We start from the raw sequence: 21,781 nt of genomic DNA, 5'->3' as shown, positions 1-21,781 counted from the left end.
AGGAGGGTGTTCACTACCACTTCAGCCCACCTCCACACAAAGCATGAAAGGGCACTTCTAAAGAGTGAAGTCTTTTCTTACAGCAACTGTGTATCATACAAAAGAACATGGGCTTTTGAGTCAAACAGAAGCAACTGGAATCCAACACACTTGGAATCCTGAAGATGTTGCCTCTAGATGCGTGATTTGAAAGTTTGATCTCTTCATCGGTAACACCATGAAGTTAATGGAAGGATGGAGTGACACAGTGTATTTTATTGTGATGCTCAGTAAATTATAGCCCAACACATCCCCCTGCTGTCATTCCTAACAGGCTGTGAGCAACAGAGCCAGCCAGGTCCAGACTGATCTAAAGACACTAATTCCAGATCAGACAATGTATTTCTGAATTTCCTCTGAGAGTCAACATTAAACCATAAAATACATAACTCGTGCTGCTAATGTTTTCAAGTGGCAATGATAGAAATTAAACAACTTTTTAGTCATTTTTGAGTATCTACTTTGTGCCTTGGTAGTTTACTATGCATTTTTCCCCAAAACAATCTTGAGAGCAGAAGAAACCTAGGTTCAGATGATTAAATAAATGGTATAAGGATACACATTTCCTCTGTTCCATTTGTGAAACATACACCCACCAACACTGATTCTTGTTAACATGGCTTCAGCCCAGGCACATTTAGAGATTCTGCTAGACCCAGACAGACTTCAAGTTGAATTTTAATACACAGTGAGAATAAGAGGAGGGGTGGGAGGAAAGAAATGTAACTACTTTTCAGAAAGTTGAAAAAAGAGTAGAAACTGCCTATGAATCACTATCAAGATTTTGTTTCCCCTGTTTTGTAAGAAACTCGATTTGGCAGAAAAGAAAAGGCAAAGAAGTATTTAGCTGTCTCCCTCCACGCAACCAAGTCTGAGGAATTGCTTCTAGAACTGCAAATTTGGCTTAAGAACCTGTAGGCTGACACAAAAGCTATTTAGACTACAGGAGAGAGTTCTGTTACCTATTGTGCTGGTGTGAAAGTAAAATGAAGATACTTGGGATTTATGTATATATTGACTCTTCAACATTCTAAGCAAGCAAAAGGCATTGAAAGACTCGAGAAGAGCTCTGGTTTTGTTCCCTGCTACTAAAAGTTGAGATTCCAGAGTCCCCCTGGGAACCTGAGTGCGGTCATGCATGGCATTTGCACAAAGACTTTTAAGGGTCTCAAACATGATAGTGCTAGTTTATAATAGTTAAAGCTGAGTTCAACCTTATCTCTACCCATTAGCCCATGGAATGATCTGGTATAACTCGCTTCTCAGAGCCTAAGTTTTCCCATCTGTTAGATGAGGGCTATAAGGTTCTCCCAGTGATATTATTGTTGGAATTGGAAAGTGATATCCATAAGGCCCCTCACAGAAACAGAGTATGCAGTTGTTGTTGTTATTATATTACCATTTTTTAATCTTCCTTTTGTCTGAAATGCCCTTACCACTAGATACCCTTTTAGGATGTTTTCCAAGATACCATCTGTTATGGACAAAATCCATATGTTAAAGCTCTTATCCTCCATGTGACTATATTTGGAAACAAGTTTTTTAATGTAGGTTATTAAGGTTCAATGAGGTTGTAAGGGTGGGGCCCTGATCCAATAGGATTAGTGTCCTTATAAAAAGAAATCCTTGAGACTGCTCACTCTTTTTACCACCTGAAAATACTGTAGAAATGTGGCCACTTGCAAGCTAGGCAGACAGTCCTCATCAGGAATCAAATCAACTGTGATCTTGGATTTCCAGCCTCCAGAACTGTTAAGAAAAAATGTCTGGTATAGAAGTCACGCAATCTACAACATTTTTGTCCTGGCAGTCCTGGCAGACAGCTGTGCCATCCCCTACAATCACAGCATAGATGTGTCCATAATGGTATCCTTCTGTTTCTGAACCCCATGCCCTGTTTTTACCTCTATTCTATGATATTAACAGTTTCTAACCTATATTAACAGTTCATGACTATGCTAAAGCCTTTGACTGTGTGGATCACAATAAACTGTGGAAATTCTGAAAGAGATGGGAATACCAGACCACCTGACCTGCCTCTTGAGAAATATATATGCAGGTCAGGAAGCAACAGTTAGAACTTGACACGGAACAACAGACTGGTTCCAAATAGGAAAAGGAGTATGTCAAGGCTGTATATTGTCACCCTGCTTATTTAACTTATATGCAGAGTACATCATGAGAAATGCTGGGCTGGGTGAAGCACAAGCTGGAATCAAGATTGCTGATAGAAATATCAATAACCTCAGATATGCAGATGACACCACCCTTATGGCAGAAAGTGAAGAACTAAAGAGCCTCTTGATGAAAGTAAAACCGGAGAGTGAAAAAGTTGGCTTAAAGCTCTACATTCAGAGAACTAAGATCATGGCATCTGGTCCCATCACTTCATGAGAAATAGATGGGGAAACAGTGGAAAGTGTCAGACTTCATTTTTTTGGGCTCCAAAATCACTGTAGATGGTGACTGCAGCCATGAAATTAAAAGACGCTTACTCCTTGGAAGAAAAGTTATGACCAACCTAGATAGCATATTAAAAAGCAGAGATATTACTTTGCCAACAAAGGTCCGTCTAGTCAAGGCTATGGTTTTTCCTGTGGTCATGTATGAATGTGAGAGTTGGACTGTGAAAAAAGCTGAGCACCCAAGAATTGATGCTTTTGAACTGTGGTGTTGGAGAAGACTCTTGTGGGTCCCTTGGACTGCAAGGAGATCCAACCAGTCCATTCTGAAGGAGACCAGTCCTGGGTCTTCATTGGAAGGACTGATGCTGAAGCTGAAACTCCAATACTTTGGCCACCTCATGCAAAGAGTTGACTCATTGGAAAAGACTCTGATGCTGGGAGGGATTGGGGGCAGGAGGAGAAGGGGATGACAAAGGATGAGATGCCTGGATGACATCACCGACTCGATGCACATGAGTTTGTGTGAACTCCGGGAGTTGGTGATGGACAGGGAGGCCTGGTGTGCTGAGATTCATGGGGTCGCAAAGAGTCAGACACAACTGAGCGACTGAACTGAACTGAACTGAACCTGTATTAAAGAAATGTGGGTGCATGTCCTCTCTCCTAACAGAAGGTGAATTCACCTCAGGGTGACCAGCCTACAGCACAGAAGTCAACACCTTTAGCAAATGCTTAGTAAGTGAATACTGAATACATCAAGAGTTCATTAATACATGTTACTCCCAAAGGTTAATATTTGTTTGCTTTTCATATATAGCACCTCATTTGCCCTAAACTCTCTAACTGTACATAGAGTACCATGTCAGGTGTATATCATTTGTGCAAATATCTGTCTCCATCCATGGGGACTAAGTGTAGAGATGTATGTGCCATATTCTGAGATGCATCTGGAACTTCATTTAGGTTAATATAAGACTGTGGAAAGAGCATCATAATGATTTGGTACACTTGCCTGGAGGCTGGAGAAATTTTATTTGCTGGAATTTCTAGATTGGTTGGGGAGGAACAAGGGCCTGGCAAAGAAGTGAATACTTTCTGGGGAAACTAGTTTCAGCCAGAAAGTTGAATGCTGAGTCAATGGTTTTGAAAGTCTTTTCAGTGGCAGAGGTGATACCTATATGGATTTCAAAAGTCACATAGGTGAGGCAAGACTATCTGACTCTTCAGAAACATCTCCTGGATCTGTAATAGCCTTAGCTCAAGTGATTTTTATTTTTTGAATGAGGATTCGTTTAGGGGCAGAATTTTGGGCTCAGTTTGGAGAATGTAAAAACCAAGAGAACAGGTGAAATCACAGAGAAGAAACAGCGGAAAGCAGTAGGAATAAAGGCCAGAATTCTCAGATTTATCTGCCAGAGTCTGGACTCATCCAAGTCATGCGACTGAGTATTTGAGCCAAGTCTACCTGAACCCAGAGAAGTAAGATGATCCCGGATGACATCTGGTGTGTACATTCACAGAGCTTAGCAAAGAGGTCTGGGCCCCTGCTCTGAACCAGGCCCTTGGCTGAGTGCTGACAATTCAGAGATAAGACACAATCCCTATCCTGACTGCGATGATGCTTTGCAGACAGATCAGGCAGATGGTGTTATTGCATAGAGACTCACGACCAAGCGTCTGAATGTGAAACAAGCATTTGCATTTGTAACCACAGCCTGGGAGGGAAAGTGGGTCAGAGATCTAGAGGAAGAGCCCCGAGTAGGAGGACAGGACTGTCTGCACCACCTTCACGAGCACCTGCATGTGTGCTGAGAACAGTGTCACTGGGTCTATTTTAAAGATAATCAAACCAAGGCCCAGGGCAAAGAACTGACTTGCCCAGGGCCACACTCCCTGATGGTAGCAGTATGGGGATCAGAAGTCACATCTTTGATTGTCAGCACGTAGGATCTGGCGGGGGTGGGGAGATGATACAGAGAATGGACTGCTGTACCAGTGTCACTACTAGGTAACTCCTTCATCAATCCCGAGATCACATGAAAATGAGAGATGAAGGAAGTAGCTGCAGAATGTCTGTTAGATGTCTCAGGAGGTCCATTCATCACCTGCGTATTGAGTGACTCAGGCACAAACACATGGACACATAAATACAGTTTTATCACCATCCTGTTGCCAATGCAGCTTGTTTCTTTCTCTTTTCTTTAACTTACCCCCTCATGCCTTCCACCTCACATTATGCCTTCCATATTTCCTTCATCTTCATGTGCATTCATTCACTCAGTTCAAACAGTCACTCAATTGACATGCATTTACTAGGCACCAGTTGTGTGCCAAGTACTATGCTAGATTCTGAGGATGCAAGAATGAAGGAAAGAAGACACAAACCAACAACACAAAAGCCCATGAAGATTCCACACCTCATACAACTGATATATTCTAATGAGAGGAGACCCACAATAAGCACAGAAGAAGGGAAACAGTAAGAGGAAAAGCAAAGCAGAACAGGAGGGTAATAAGCAGGAGTGGCAGCAATTTTAATAGGGTGGTCTGTGGATAGACATGCACATGCATGGCACTGTTCTGCCAAAACTGGATAATGCAATACACACTTGATCTACTTCTTTCTTTTTCAAATCAATTATACATCATGGAAATCCCTGCCAAGTCCATCCCTTTAGTTCTTATTCCTTTCAATGGTTGTATAAGACTCTGATGTGTGAGCGTATCAAACATCAGCCTCTCTGTGTTGATGGACATCCTTGCACTATCTCATTTAATTCTTACAAAAGTCCAGGTGATGAATGCAAAGCCAGTGGGACTTTAGTAGTGAATGTTAGCATTTTCTTATTAGTCAGTGCTTTTAAGGCAGCCATACCGTGGACAAGGCTCACAGTAGTAGGAAAAGGAGTCTCTTTGCCTTTTGCTTCCCTTAATGTGTTCCCACCCACTTTCCACCATATAAGCTTGAGGCTTGCTTTGTTCTTTGCTTCTTAGTAGAGCTCCTGAACAGACTAGAAATAGTAAAAATCTAAAATTGAGTAAGACAACATCAGAAAAGATCTTGGAAGTTAGCTGGCCCAGTTCCCTCAATTCTTAAGTGGGCATACCAGGGACCTAAAAATAAGAAAGGACTCCAGAAGGTCACACAGGCAGTTTGTAACAAAACACAAACAATTCACTCTGGTCTCTTGAATTCAATATTACTGCTCTGCCCTTTCTACCCTTGATACTCAGTGTGCGGTTCACAGACCATCCACACCCAAGTCAGCTGGGAGTTTCTAAGAAACTTAGAATCTCTGTCCTTATTCCTGGGCTGGGAAGATCACCTGGAAAAGGAAACAGCAACCCACTCCAGTATTGTTGCCTGAAATACCCCATGGAAAGAGCAGCCTGGCAGGCTACAGTCCAACGGGTCACAAAGAGTCGGACATGACTAAGTGACTAGGCATGCATGTGTATCCTTGTCGGAAATCTACTGATCAGACAAGATGCCCAGTTGATATATACATAAATACTACAGTAGGAGGAGAACTCTTCCCAGACTGAAGAGGAAAGCAGGGGACACAGGCTTAGCTTGGAGATGGACCAGGAGAGACAGAGAGAGAGAGAGAGAGAGAGTGTGTGTGTGTGTGTGTGTGTGTGCGTGCGTGCACGTGTGCAGGTATGGAGCACAGATGCACAGATGGAGGAATCTCAGTCTAGTATAATCTGAGAAGATGAAGGGATGCAACAACAATAACTAGCTTTGTCTATTCCCCTTGTTTCTCAAGCAAAATTTCTAATACCAAGGGGTAATAGACCCTCATCTCTGGGAAGAGATTTAAATATAGGCATGAGATCAGGCACACCTGTGCACGCTCTTAACTAAACCACAGGTCCAAGGAAAGAAAGAAGAAAAAGGAGAGAGAGATCAGCTGGGGGAGTAAGGAGGGAAAGAAGGAAGGGAGGGAGGGAGGAAGAAAAAGGAAGAAAGATGAATGAATGAAGAAAGGAAGGATTTACATTTCCGTTTAATAGAGCTGTATTTCACACCTTTGTTCTCAGAGTATTAGCATGGGCAAGAAGTCGTAATAAAAGGCAGAGTGGGAAGCAGGAGCTCTATATTTCAGGATAAATGTAGCACATTTCCTGAAGAAAATGAGTTCCAAGTTTCCTCAGAAGGGAGACACTCCATTGTTGGGAAGCAAAAGTGAGCACATTCTTCTACTTGTTCAAATGGCCTGTCACTTCCCTCTCAGCATTAAACATTTCTGGGGAGATTTTTCACCCGAAGATAAAAACCTTTGTTCCCGCTACATGAAAAAACTCACTTGTTCTTCATGATCTATGACCTGCAGCAAAGTACGACTCCTAATAACATCTCCATTAACCCTTAGTTTCTGAACTAAAAATATCTAGTCAAATCTAGTCTTAAGGAAAGTTATTTTTAGCAAGTGGTACTAAATTATAACTCATATTTTCAAACATTCCTTTTGGGTTTCCGTATAAATGTATGCTGAAAAACTGTTCGGAGGGAAAAAGAAAAAGAAGAAAAAAAAAAAAACTAAACTAAAAACAAAGGGGAAAACAAGCAACAAAATTTTAAATACATATATGTATATAACATATATACATATATTTATGTATATATGTATAAATACATATATATATAGGATTTACTTTGTGTCAGCTACTTTAGGTTTAATCCAAACAATCATTTTTCAAAGAAGATCTCATTCTGACTTTGGAGATGAAGAATTAACGCTAGAAGAGGTCATTTAACCTGTCATATGGGAATAAACCAGAAATAGAACAAAAAGTTATCTCTACACAGAGCTCACAATCTCCCCACCACTGGTCGCTGCTGGTGAAAAGTGAGGCACGTTGGAAGCAGCTCATTTTCAAGCTGGTCCTGGGCACCTGACTTCCAACAGCAACTGTGGAAAACAATAAAGGAAATGAAATCCCCTTGGGAGGGAGCAGATGATAAGGCCAGGGAACATGGGCGGTTTCCTGGATGGGCCCTTTGGGGTTTTGGGAACCCATGACCACAAGTCAGAGGGCCTGCCCAGCATTGTGTAACTTCAGTTCAGCAAAAGGAAGCTCCCCCTCTCCCTAGCAGGGCTCCAGCGGGCCTCTCACAACACACCACTCTGCTGGACCTCATTTCTGGAGCTCAAGTTGCCTGGGAGAAGTGAACTTGGAGATTCAGGCTGGCTGGAGGGAGCCACAGTCAGTAGGTTTTGAACAAAGCCATCCTATTTCCTCCCTTTAGCATCAGTTTTTACTAGACAAAATGCTCATTTTTCCAGAGATGACACTCTGGTCTGAGCTGGCCATTTGGAAAAGCCCTCTCAGACTGCAGCTGTAAATCACACAGCAACCTCTCTCTACAAGCATCTCGGCAGCCAAGGGGCAAAGAGTGATTTATCAGGCAGCTTCCAACACAGCATAACCATCCGAGGCAGGCCAAAGATGCCCAAAGACTTTTAAAGTGGAGCCAGGATTCCCCAGAGAGGGAAAGGAGAGACACTTCTTTAAAAAGGGGACCCAACCAGCTCCTGGAACAACTGGGTCTTCCAGGGAGCTGGGGGTTGGGGCCATCTTTCTGCGCCCCTCTTGTCTCTGTATTAAGGAATGGAAATCATAAGACAGCTCCAATCAGGAGACAAGCAGCCTTCCTACCTCTCCTGTCCCTGACCTCCCCACCCCCTCCCCACATGCTTCCTTAGACAGGAAACTTTAAATTGCTGGGATGGGCCACCCTAATTGCTACTCTTTTAATAACTCGGTTCACCCCTTGAAGTCTCTGTAAACATCTTGGAAGTAGCTTAGCGTGGCAGGGAAGGGCGTATGACTCACACGGGGTCCTGCAGGGGAGTGGCTTCTGAGGAATCAGAGAAGGGTTAATCCACACCCCCTTCCCCTCAGCCCTCTTCTCCACAATCCCGCTAGAGTTCCTGGAATTTAGGGTGGCAGGTGTCTGTCCACCTGGTTTCCGGTACAGCCTCCACCTAGAACACTGACCATCAGGATGCACTAACAGAGAGCTGTGAAGGCAGCCAACCTTCCACTTTTTTTCCTTCACATCACCATCCTGGAAAGGACCTATAGAATTTACTGGCTTTGTAAATAAGAACTGCTGAGCGAACCCAGAGAAGTAGAAAGACATGGCCAGGATGACTCAGCAAGGGAGTGTCAAAGCAAAGACCCCGCACCCACCTCCTGTTCCAGACAACCCTGGCTTTCACTTACCAATCATCAGGTTTGAGATCTGAGACTTTTGGAGCCAGACTTTCTCTGCAACGCTACAGAGGATTTTTTTTTTTTTAACATCTTTCTTAACATCTCCATATGCAGTAAGCAAGTGGAAAGAATTATTTGAAAACCAATGAAAAAAAAAAGGGTATTGGGAAATACACATAACTTCTTCTGGAAACATCTATGTCTTTCAACTTCCGTGCTTTTGGTCTAATCGCTTTATTTTATGATGGTTTGGGAAGTCAGATCCCTGTGGTTTGCCAGATTCAAGGGTGAGTGAGAGTGTCTAAGAGGTATTTGCTGGTTGGTGGCAGAAATGAGAAATGGCCTATTTCCCCTGTCATCAGGAAACAAACTGAGTATCGTTCTCTAGGAGGGGACTGGGCTGGGGCAAGGCAGGCCATCTCAGTAGCAAAATGAGCAGTTTGCAGGCACAGAGTTCTTGACACTGTGAGAGGCACAGGGCAAGAAGCAGAGACACGTGGCCATTCCCAAGTACAGGAATGGAGTCCAATGACAGTTGCAGATCAGATCACAGAGTCAGGTGGAATAGACACTGGAATCAAAGCACACCTGAAGCCAAAGAAGGGACTGCCTGTCAGTCTGTCCTGGGCACCACTGGGTGCCCACAGTCTTCTTTCAAGACTGACTTCTTTCAAGTCAGTCTTATACTGGAGCTGTCTAATTCGTCAGTGGCAGAAGGGGATTAGCTCAAGAAGGTAGCTTTTCAGTGAAGCAGTGTGTTATGAGGCAAGAGATGTATTGCAAATAAGGCGTGGTTAGCATTATTTTAATACAGAGGATGATTCCTGGAAATTTCTTAACTCCAAGATGTTTGGGCACCAGTCATTCTGTGACTTCAGCTACAACTGGATTCTAAGGAAAGAGAATGAAGAACTAGGAAACCTCAGTGGGATAGGAAGAGGGGTTGAGGAAGCTGAGCTGGTGACACCCACCAGACCCAGAGGAACTTCAGGGGAAGTCTGCTCAACCAAAGATGTGGCTTGGAGAGATGTCAGTACCAGGTGGGTGGAGGGGGTGATGGTGAGAGGTGCCAAATCTAGAACATAGACCATGGAAACGTTAGTGGGGCCTGGAGGATAAAGACAACCTAGTATTTAGGTAGTGATTCAGGCTTTGGACGCTGCAGGTAGACAAGCCTGGCTTTGAATTCTGCCCATATCCGTTTATGATGCTGGTGATCTCCAGCCAGTTATTTAAACTAAGTCATGATGCTCTCATCCGGAAAAAAATCATCGTTTCTGTCTCAGAGCATTGGTTTGAAGGTTGGTCTTGGGGATGTTAGGGATGGAGATATTAGTGATAAATAGAAGGAGGAGGGAGAAGAGGAGGAAGGAGGATGGTGATGGTGATGTGTGTGTTTGAAGCTACATGACACTAAGGTGCATCCTTGGCATGGAAATGGCACACAGAAAATCATCCAGTCTCATTCTAGCAGGTCCCACCCTATCCCAACCCCCCAGAGTAGGACTGCTAAAGTCCTCTCCATCGTAGCTCTGAATTGGCTCAGGAACCCAATACAGTAAAGAATGAGTCCAGCTGGAAGAATCCGGGACAAGGTAGGGGTTGACCATGTTTATCATGTAGATATTTTACTAATAAAAGAGCACAATCAAGTGTGATCAGCCATCATAAACATTCAGGACCTCTGTGCACCTATGTAGTGTTGTAAGAGCATATATACAGACAATATGCAAGCCCTACTGCAAGTGTGCAGCGCTAACCATTTAGGGAGGATGATCTCTAATATGTTATACTGATTTCCTCTTCTAAAATACTGTGTCTATGGTATAAACCTTTGTTTGACGGTTGTCAAGGGAGGTAGTGGAAGAATACATGTTCTTTGGAAGGAAAATCCAAACTTTGAACAGAGTAGTTTTAATTCCTTAGGAAACGTAGCATCTAGGTTAATTATGCTGTGATGATGTAAAATCCATCCTGTATTTCTAAATGCTGTCATGGTTTTTATCGAGGGCATAGAGGGGAAAGAGTTACATTACCAAAATGAAGTAAGGTCTCGCTTTCATCTGTACCTGGGAGGGTTCCTGGCACACGGAGAGAGAAGAGAAAGAAGGAAAAGGAGTTGGAGGCAGACAGCCTAGTGTTTCAGCACTGACCTACCAGCTTACTAGCCTCATCAGTGTAAGCCAAGTGATTAACCTCTCTGAATCTTGTTTTTCATTTTAAAAATAAGACAGCAAAACTTGATAAGAAAATTGTAAGATGTGAGTTAATTTCCTTTACATGTCTACAGCACCTACATTTGAGCCTGGTAAATTACACATATTCAGCAAATGGCTAATCACTCATTGTGAATTTTTTGAGTGAACTAGGTGTATTTTCCAGATAATTAAAGCTGACCCCTTTAAGCTCCCCAAAAAGGTGTTCATGAGAATTTTAATTCAATGTAAACAAGTCTCTAAGTGCTATTATGTGTTTTTCTATCTTTTTAATGTAACTTCTCTTATGGAACAAAATCATTTTAGAAAATAATAAATACTCACTGAGGGACTCTCTATGAAATGTCAGGTTTTGTACACTTTTAGTGTTTGGTAACCCCATAATTTCTTCAGCTGCCAAATTCCATTTCTGTATTCACACAAAAGTGTCTTATCTAATAGACAGAGAGGAGGCGTAATGATTTAGTGGAAAATTGAACCAGGAGTGGGACTTCTACTGCCAACAGTTCTAATGGACAGCTGTGTCACTGGCGGCTGGTCACTTTACCACCCTGGATTTCACTATTCTCATCTAAGAAAAAAAATGTTTTAACTTAATTTTTTTTTTTTAAAGAAACATCTATAAGAGTCCTTTTTCTTCTTCTATTCTGCTTTGTTTAAGTGAGCCATTTTTCTCTCTGAAAGCATTTTACTGGCCACTCTGAGGAGTTCAGAGCCAGTAACTGAGCAGTTATAGGAAATGCATTTGTAGAAATGTGCTGTGGGTCTTTCTAGAGAAAAACGAGGCACATAGTAGCTTGCTTGTTTGGTTATCAAAGAGGTCTACCAGCTGGTTGCATATTAAATAACAGAGTCCTTTCCATTTAATCTGTATTCTGCAAGATCCCTTCCATGCAAAATCACCAGAGAGGCTTTTTATCAGTATCTTCTTTTATGGGAAATGAACTGAGGCACTTGCCTTAAACACTAAATCTCGGTATGAAGATTTGAACAGAAAGCAAGGAGGACAGTTGGAATAAAAGCAAAACAAAAAAGGATAAGAGAAACAAGGAAATTCAGAGAGAAAGACAAAGTGGCAGAAAACTAGAGACAGAAAGACAGAAAAGAGAAAGATGCAAAAAGAAAAGAGAGCGAGAGAGAGGAAGGGAAGGAAGGAGAGACAGAAAGAGTCAAGAAAGAAAAGAGAAAAGGAGAGAAAGAAAATACGAAGAGATCCAAAGTACAAACTGAAAGAGACCTTGACTATTTTCATATTAAGCACGTCTTTTTTCCCATAATCACAGTTACTTCACATCCTCCCCAAATTGGCATGTTTCTCTTGGGAAGATAAACCTTCCTTGGCAAGCTCACCACATGCGAGCCGAAGCAGGAAGCCCGAGTCATCATCGTATTATGCAATCCTGCGTCCGGCCAATAATTGCCTCTCTGACATGCTAGCCTCCCGCATTCCTGAGATTCATCTAGAACAGCCAGAAGATTAGATTAGTGTATATTTTCAGCTAGCCGCCATCACTCCTAGCTGTTGAGTCTCCTGTCAGCTGAGGCACTCCTGTTTGTCACTGCCCTGTCAGAGAAGTCCGTCCCTAGGGCAACAAAATCTCTCTGTGGAAAGGAGAGAGAGAACTTCAGAGAAACTCTGTTTTATCCCAAGCCCTTATTCAACCAAAAAATGTTGAGTGGTAGAACTGCATGACCACATAGCAACCAAGAACAAAGAGAAAAATTCAGGTGAACAAGTCATTCTCCCACCTCAGAGATACCCATGAAGTATTATGTCATACAAAGAACACAAGTGGATGTTTAGGAAAATGGAGATCTAGCTTTGTGCCTGCCACCAAGCAACTGTGTGATTAGACATGTTCATTCATTTTTCTAAATCTTGGTCTCCAGATTTTAAAATGAAGCACGCTAACAACCTCATTGGTAAGAATTAAATGAGATTCTGGATATAAGAACGCTTGGACTATATTTGCCTGGCAATAAATGTCAGTATCCTAAGTCTTTGTCAAGTGTTGCTTCACTGTATGGATGGGGACCCCCATGTGCCCAGAGCAATGACCACAGGGCTTAGCACAGTGTGCTGTCATTGTGTGTAATTGCGTCAGCTCCTCAGAGACAACAACCTCTCTGAGCCCATCAGAGGGCTTTGCACCCAGGCAGTCAGTGCATTTGTGCTGAATGTTGAAGGAAGGAAAGAAAAAGGGAGGAAGGAAGAATGAAACCAGAAGAAAGAACAGAAGACAGGAGGGAGAGAGTGGGGAGCAGGGAGCGGGGAGGGGAGGGAGGGAGGGAAAGGAGTTCATGATTTAACACCCAAGGTAGGGGTAGAGTACATGTCTTAATCTTCAGCGGTCAATTTTCCCCTGGTCCTGATGACCCATTACTCTAAACAGAGCTAAATCCGCCACTCTGTTTCTGCCTCTGCCTATTCATGTGGTCCTCATGCCTGGACTATTCTGCATCCTCATCGTTAGCTCTTCAAAATCTCCTCATCTTTTACCATTTTTGCTTCTTCCTTCTTTAGGGAAACATTTCTTGATTACTCTAGACCACCCAGCAGCTAATGTAAGGATTCCACTACTCTACCTGTTTCATGGCCGAGTCACCTCTGCCAGGATGCTATTCTGTGAGTCCCACGGCTAGAATTCCTAGAAGAACTCTCTGGCATGACCTGTACTCTTCGGTCTTGTGAACTGAAGTGGTTATGGTTTACCAGGAATTCATAGAACTGGGGGCCTCTGATAGCATCAAGTGCTGCAGATGTTTCAGTTCAGTTGCTCAGTTGTATCTGACTCTTTGTGACTCCATGGTCTGCAGCGTGCCAGTATTCCCTGTCCTTCACAATCTCCCTGAGTTTGCTCAAACTCATGTCCATTGAGTCGGTGATGCCATCCAATCATCTCATACTCTGTCATCCCCTTCTCCTCCCGCCTTCAATCTTCCCCAACATCAGGGTCTTTTCCAAGGAGTCAGTTCTTCACATCAGGTGGCCAAAGGATTGGAGTTTCAGCTTCAGCATCAGTTCTTCCAATGAATATTCAGGACTGATTTCCTTTAGGATGGACTGGTTGGATCTCCTTGCAGAAGTCTTCTACAATACCACAGATGTTTACCAGTGAGAAACAGACTTTGCTGAGAAATAGACTTTCCTACCAATATAATGGGGGCTTCCCTGGTAGCTCAGATGGTAAAGCGTCTGCCTACAATGCAGGAGACCTGGGTTCAATCCCTGGGTTGGGAAGATCCCCTGGAGAAGGAAATGGCAACCCACTCCAGTACTCTTGCCTGGAAAATCCCATGGATGGAGGAGCCTGGTAGGCTACAGTCCATAGGGTTGCAAAGAGTCGGACATGACTGAGAGACTTCACTTCACAAACTTCACTTCACCAATATAATGAACCATGAACACCTGCACCAAGACAGTGTCGCAGGAAGTGCTTCCATAAAGATGGACAATTTCAAATGCTCCTTGACCTCAGACTTGGTTGCCAGCACAGTCCCACCTCAGCACCAGCCATCAGATCAGATCAGATTAGATCAGTCGCTCAGTCGTGTCCGACTCTTTGCGACCCCATGAATCGCAGCATGCCAGGCCTCCCCATCCATCACCAACTCCCGGAGTTCACTCAGATTCACGTCCATCAAGTCAGTGATGCCATCCAGCCATCTCATCCTCTGTCGTCCCCTTCTCCTCCTGCCCCCAATCCCTCCCAGCATCAGAGTCTTTTCCAATGAGTCAACTCTTTGCATGAGGTGGCCAAAGGACTGGAGTTTCAGCTTTAGTATCATTCCTTCCAAAGAAATTCCAGGGCTGATCTCCTTCAGAATGGACTGGTTGGATCTCCTTGCAGTCCAAGGGACTCTCAAGAGTCTTCTCCAACACCACAGTTCAAAAGCATCAATTCTTTGGCACTCAGCGTTCTTCACAGTCCAACTCTAACATCCATACATGACCACAGGAAAAATCATAGCCTTGACTAGCCGGACCTTTGTTGGCAAAGTAATGTCTCTGCTTTTGAATATGCTATCTAGGTTGGTCATAACTTTCCTTCCAAGGAGTAAGCGTCTTTTAATTTCATGGCTGCAGTCACCATCTGCAGTGATTTTGGAGCCCAGAAAAATAAAGTCTGACACCGTTTCCACTGTTTCCCCATCTATTTCCCATGAAGTGGTGGGACTGGATGCCATGATCTTCATTTTCTGAATGTTGAGCTTTAAGCCAACTTTTTCACTCTCCACTTTCACTTTCATCAAGAGGCTTTTTAGTTCCTCTTCACTTTCTGCCATAAGGGTGGTGTCATCTGCATATCTGAGGTTATTGATATTTCTCCTGGCAGTCTTGATTCCAGCTTGTGTTTCTTCCAATCCAGCATTTCTCATGATGTACTCTGCATATAAGTTAAATAAACAGGGTGACAGTATACAGGCTTGACGAACTCCTTTTCCTAGGAAACAGCATTTCTACCACAGCCCTGTATGTCTCCAGCCAGGGCTGCTGCAACAAAGCACTGCAAAACCAGGTTGGGGTAAAACAACATAAATTCAGTTCTGGAGGCTAGAGTCTGAAATCAGGGTGTTGATGGGGCCATGTTCTCTCTATGGGGAGAACCTAGTGGAAAACTCTGCAGGGAAACCCTTCCTCTTCTTATATTACAGTGGTTTTCTGGAAATCTCTGGCATTCCTTGGCTCGTGGATGCATCACTCCAATCTTCTGTCTTTGAGAGGTGTCTGCCTGTGTCTCTATTATCTCTACATGAGTATTTTCTGATAAGGGCACCAGCCCATCCTTAGATAGTATTAGACAAGGAGCCCACCCTACCCCAGTGTGACTTGATGTTAACAAATTATGTACATCACAACCCGATTCCCAAATGAAGTCACATTCTGAGATATTAGGAGTTGAGACCTCAACATATCTATTTGGGGGACACAATTCAACAAGTTAGACACCGCATTTATTGTACAACAAAATCAAGAAGGCCCGAAGGTGGGGAAATAAACAAGGAGCAAGGAGAGAGGGAGAGGGGGCAGGCGAAGTCAGTGGGACCAAGAAATCACTGAGAATGATTTTTAGGTCTCATCGTCAATTGTTTTCCAGCTGAGTGGAGAGTCCTGGTTCAGAAGTGCAGAGTGAGGAAGGTACCCAGGGTGAAGTGTCTTTTAATAGCCACGTGTCTGTTGAGGGCCCTTTTTGAGCAACCCTCTGATGATGGCAATAAAAGATGGGTATGACCAACACTTTCAAGGCCCCCAGAGAGGGTGAGGGGAACACAGTAGAAAGAGAGCTGTCAGTGAACTCTTTTGAGCCCTGAGGGTGGTGAAGTGAAAGTTGCTCAGTCATGTCTGACTCTTTGTGACTCCATGAACTAAACAGACCGTGGAATTCTCCAGACCAGAATATTGGAGTGGGTAGCCGTTCCCTTCTCCAGGGGATCTTCCCAGCTCAGGGCTCAAACCCAGGTCTCCCGCATTGCAGGCAGATTCTTCACCAGCTGAGCCACAAGGGAAGCCCAAGAATACTGGAGTGGGTAGCCTATCCTTTTTCCAACAGATCTCCCTGACCCAAGAATTGAACTGGGGTCTCCTGCATTGCAAGTGGATTCTTTACCAACAGAGCTATATGAGGGTGTAGAGATTTTAAAAGATTGCCTTCTATATACCATTAATTTGGAAAATTAAATAGACTCAACTTCTCTTTCAAAAATATACAGTACCCTACCCTATAGAGTCTCACCTTACTGAGTCCTGAAATTTGTATCTGAACTGCTGTATTGGCCCAACTGACTCTATTATAAAGCCATAATGGGTATGAAAGAGAACCTGGTCTCTGAAGTTGGCTTATGAATCAGAGTGATTATGAATGACTCACGCCCTTTGCATCTTCAAAGGGCTTTCCCCTCTGTGCCAACAGAAGACTCAATCCCGAGCTTTCTCAAGTGGAGCTCTGTGGTGGAAGGGTTGCAGGGCTCCAGTGAGACCACCACCAAAGGAGGGGGGTCTTGAGGAACACGGTTGGAAGGGGCACACAGTCCACAGCTTCAGCTCGCTGCTTGCGACATTTATTAGCACTGATGGAGGGTGCCCGGGCCATGATCACTGAGCATCAAAAAGAGACCCAGTGGGAAGTCTTTAGAGTTTGCCAGTAACTGCCTCGCCTGAAGCCAAGGGGCTGTGCCAGAGTCTAGCAGCACTTTGATAGCACTGATGTGTTCAAATCACTCAGGGACATCAAGTTACTTCCATGGACATTCCAGTGACTAACTAGGTTGTTGACAGTGAGCCACTGAGGCTCTAAGAACATCAGTAAGAGAAAACATTACCCCAAATGCTGTTTTCCTCCCTCTAATAAAGACAAAAAGAAGAAAGAGGAAAGGGGATTTTCTGGTATCATGGGCATAATTTGGTAAAAAAAATAACAAGGTACTATTTATTGAGCACCCATGCTGTGTTGGTTTCTTACTAGATGTTTTACAAACATAACTCTTAAAGGCTGATAATATCACCTTCAGTTTTCACTTGTTTTAAACATGAAGATCCTGGGGCTTACACCAGTGATGTGAATTTCCCCAAGCCACACTTAGTGAGTACTGGAACTGGGGTTTGGACCCACCACCATATTACCCCTGAGCCTCGTGGCGTCATGAAAGGAGGAGGGCTTTGAGATCAACTAGAAATGGATTGGAAGAAGGCCCTGTATACGAGACAGCAAAAGAGACTGATGTATAGAACAGTCTTTTGGACTCTGTGGGAGAGTGAGAGGGTGGAATGATTTGGGAGAATGGCATTGAAATACATATAATATCATATATGAAACGAGTCGCCAGTCCAGGTTCAATGCACGATACTGGATGCTTGAGGCTGGTGCACTGGGACGACCCAGAGGGATGGTATGGGGAGGGAGGAGGGTTCAGGATGGGGAACACATGTATACCTGTGGCAGATTCATTTCGATATTTGGCAAAACCAATACAATATTGTAAAGTTTAAAAATAATAAAATTAAAAAAAAAAAAAAAGGAAGAAGGCTTCCTACACTGCAGGGTGTGGGTAGATGCTCCCTGGAAAATGAAGGACCCAACTTGCAAAGAGGCAGCATCCCTGGGTCATTTCCGGCAGGGTGGCCAAGGAGGACCCTGCCCACCTACTCCCTTGCCCCTTATGCCTCAGCGCCCCTGGCCAGAGCTGCCCTTCACACCTTACCTAGGCTTTTCAGATTCCCGGACATGGCCCTGCTGGGAATCAGCAACTGGGTTGCCCTGTCCAATTACGATTGCTGAATTTGGAGCTCAAATTTATATAATGATCTTCATTAATGGGCTTTGCACTCCCACAGCGTTTGCATCTTCAAAGTGCTCTGTGAACATTAACTAATTAATCTGGGCTACAAATTGTGCCAAGGCCCAGAGGGCTCCAACTGCTCAAATCCTGGATGGTCTCTGTTGATGGTGGTGATTACAGAAGGCTCTGAGTTCCCTTTCCCTCAGTGCCAGCAGTGGAGCGTGTCACCACAGAGCCATCAGTTCCCCTGCGCACAGAGTCCAGTTCTTCTTCCACGCTGGGTCTGCGTGCGGGGCCACAAAGAATAGGAAGCGGTGGTTTTACAGAAGCAAGCAGCACACTGAGAGTAGCAAACACCGTGCTTTACCGTGAAAAATACAGCTTTACGTGAATTTGTTCAAATGAGTCATGTTCAGACTTCCAACTCACAAATGGAGAAACAGTTGCTTCAGGGGATTAAGTGACTGAGTTGCCTTTATGGTATAGAGCAGAGCTGATTTCCTAAATGCGCAAGCAATAATTTTTGCACATGGGAATAACTGAAGCTCTGTTACATAATCCAGAACCTGACATTCAAGTGAGGAATGAAAAGTCGAAAGGGAAATATTCAAAGGCAAGAGAGAAATCTGCTTTCTCTCCGTGAGGAAGACCTCCTTGGAAATCAAATTTGTATTGGGACTTATTTACCCTTTTTTAAAAAATTATTTTTTATTGGAGTATAGTTGCTATGTAATGTTCTGTTAATTTCTACTTTACAGCCCAGTGAATCAGCCATACGTATGCACATATTCCCTCCCTTTGGGACTTCCTTCCCATTCAGGTCGCCACAGTGCTTTTAGAGTTCCCTGTGATATACAGTTATTATAGTTACCTAATTACCTATTTTATGCATAGTATCAATATTGTGGGCTTTCCTGGTGGCTCAGAGGTAAAGAATCTGCCGCCAATGCATGAAACACAGGAGACGTGGGTTTAATCCCTGGCCAGGAAAATCCCCTGGAGGAAGAAATGGCAACCTGCTCCAGTATTCTTGCTGGAAAATCCCATGGACAGAGGATTCTGGTGGGTTACAATTCATGAGGTTGCAAAGAGCTGGACACAACTGAGCACACACACACATATCAATAGTGTAAGTGTGTCAATCCTAACATTTTGTGCTTTTTTATTTTAATAGCTTTCGTTTTTTATCAGGAATGGAGGTTGGATTTTGTTGAATGCTTCTTCTGTACCTACTAAGATAAGAATTTTGTTAGTCTGTTAATAAGGTGAAGACTGTGGACTAAATGTGCCCCCCTAATTCAACTGGTGGAATCCTAATTCTCAGGGTGATGATGTTAAGAGGTGAGGCCTTCTGGAAGCCACAAGGGTGGTGCCCTCATAAGTGGGATTAGCAGCCTTATAAAAGAGACCTCAGAGGGGTTGCTTCCTCCCTCTGCTGTCCACCCTGAAGATCCAGCCAGGAAAGAGGACGATACACATTGAGGACACATCATTGAGGATACAACGGAAAGATCTTCCAACCAGGAAGAGGGCTGTCAACAGACACTAGATCTACTGGCACTTTGACCTTAGATACTTCAGAGTCCAGAACCATGAGAAATAAATTTCTATTGTTAAGGCATCCAGTCAGTGGTGTTTTTAGCCCAAACTGCCCAAGACAGTGAGTTACATTGATTTTCAAGTGTTAAAGCAAGCTGGCATTTCTGATATATGCCAAATGTGCTGTGTTTAGTTAGCTAAAATTCTCGTTAAGAATTCTGCATCAGAGTTTATGAGAGATGCTGATCTGTCATGGTCTGCCCCTGTAGTGTCTTTATCTAGTTTGGGCATCTGAGTAACACTAGCCTCCTAGAATCAGTTGGGAATTACTCTTTTCTTCAATTTTCTGGAATGTTTTTTGGTAGAGTTACTATTAATTTTTTTTTCTTAAAAGTTTGGTAGAATTCACCAAGGAAACTATATGGAGCTGGAGCAAATTTTGTGGGAATGTTTTTCACTGTAAATTAATTCTTAATGAATATAGGGCTATTCAAGTTATCCATCTCTTCTTGAATACTTCTGGTAATTTGTTTTTTAGGAATTGGTCCATTTCATATAGTTAGTTGAATTTACTGAGATAAAGTTTTCCATAGTATTTGTTTTTTAACCTTCATATATGTGGGATGATAGGTTTTTGAAAAAAAAAAAGAATAAAGATGGGCTTCTTGGCTAGGGCAAATTCTCGGAACAATATTTTTGGTTGCTGTTGTTTAGTCACCCAGACATGTCTGACTCCTGAGATCCCCCTGGACTCTAGCCCACCAGAATCCTCTGTCCATGGGATTTTCCAGGCAAGAATACTAGAATGAGTTGCCATTTCCTTCTCCAAGGGATCTTTCCAAACCCGGGATGGAACCCATATCTCCTGCATTGCAAACAGGTTCTTTACCACTGGGCCACCTGGGGAGCCTGAACAATATATTGGAGACTGGGAATTTTTTATAAGGAGGTGTCTCAATATTTTCAGCATTCCCTTAAGAAGGGGATTTTAAGAAAATAATCAAATTTATAGGATCCATGTTGCACAAAGTGTCAGACATGACTGAGCATCTCACTTTCACATGTTGAATTAAATTCAATGAAATTTCTAATAGTTTTCATAGGCTTTTAAAATTTTAGCATCTTTTTATTTGTTTAATTACTAAGGCTAAAACTGTATTGGATTTAAAAATTGAGTATTTATAGTAAAGTGTATAAAAGTGTAAAAACCTATCTTTAAACACAATTTTAAAATGTAGCAATAGGAAGAATTAAAAAAACAGGCAAACAAAAAACCTTATCCATACCTGAAACTCACTGATTCCAATAGAATGTCTTCCCAGAATGCAATTAACTGACACAGTCTGATGCAGTAGTCACAAAATCATTAATTTGAATAAGGAAAATAGGCATTCACTGTTGGCTTGAATGAATTGTTCAATATTCATGTTTACTTCCTTTATCTCACCTGCAAAGCTGATGAGAGTTTTTGGATTTGCAGTTACATGTTTGGCAATTTTAAGTAACCCAGTATTTCTATCAAATTTGGGTGAGAAGTAGGGTACCCTTAATCTCTGTGACATAATCCTTGTTTAGAAACGCTGGTTTTTGTTTAAACAAAAAACTGGGGTTACAGGATCAAGCTTGAAATCAGGGCTTTGAAATACATTAGATTATCAATTATATTTTCTCTTCAACCACAAATTCATTGCTGAGCTGTTCATAATACTGCACAATTGTAAAATGTTCAGAAATTTTGAAAGATGGTTGTTAACCGTAGTAATTTTTAAATGTTAAATTATATGAATCTACAGGAGACAGGGATCAAAACCATCTCCAAGAAAAAAGAAATGCAAAAAAGCAAAATGACTGTCTGAGGAGGCCTTACAAATAGCTGTGAAAAGAAGAGAAGCGAAAAGCAAAGGAGAAAAGGAAATATATACTCATTTGAATGCAGAGTTCCAAAGAATAGCAAGGAGAGATAAGAAAGCCTTCCTCAGCGATCAATGCAAAGAAATAGAGGAAAACAATAGAATGGGAAAGATTAGATATCTCTTCAAGAAAATTAGAGATACCAAGGGAATATTTCATGCAAAAATG

Source organism: Bos grunniens, chromosome 11, assembly GCF_055505025.1.
Source record: "Bos grunniens cultivar Pamir isolate PY7600 chromosome 11, Bosgru_T2T1.0, whole genome shotgun sequence".
Classification (NCBI taxonomy): Eukaryota; Metazoa; Chordata; class Mammalia; order Artiodactyla; family Bovidae; genus Bos; species Bos grunniens.
The sequence above is the reverse complement of the archived record's forward strand: the minus strand, read 5'-3'. Positions refer to the sequence as shown.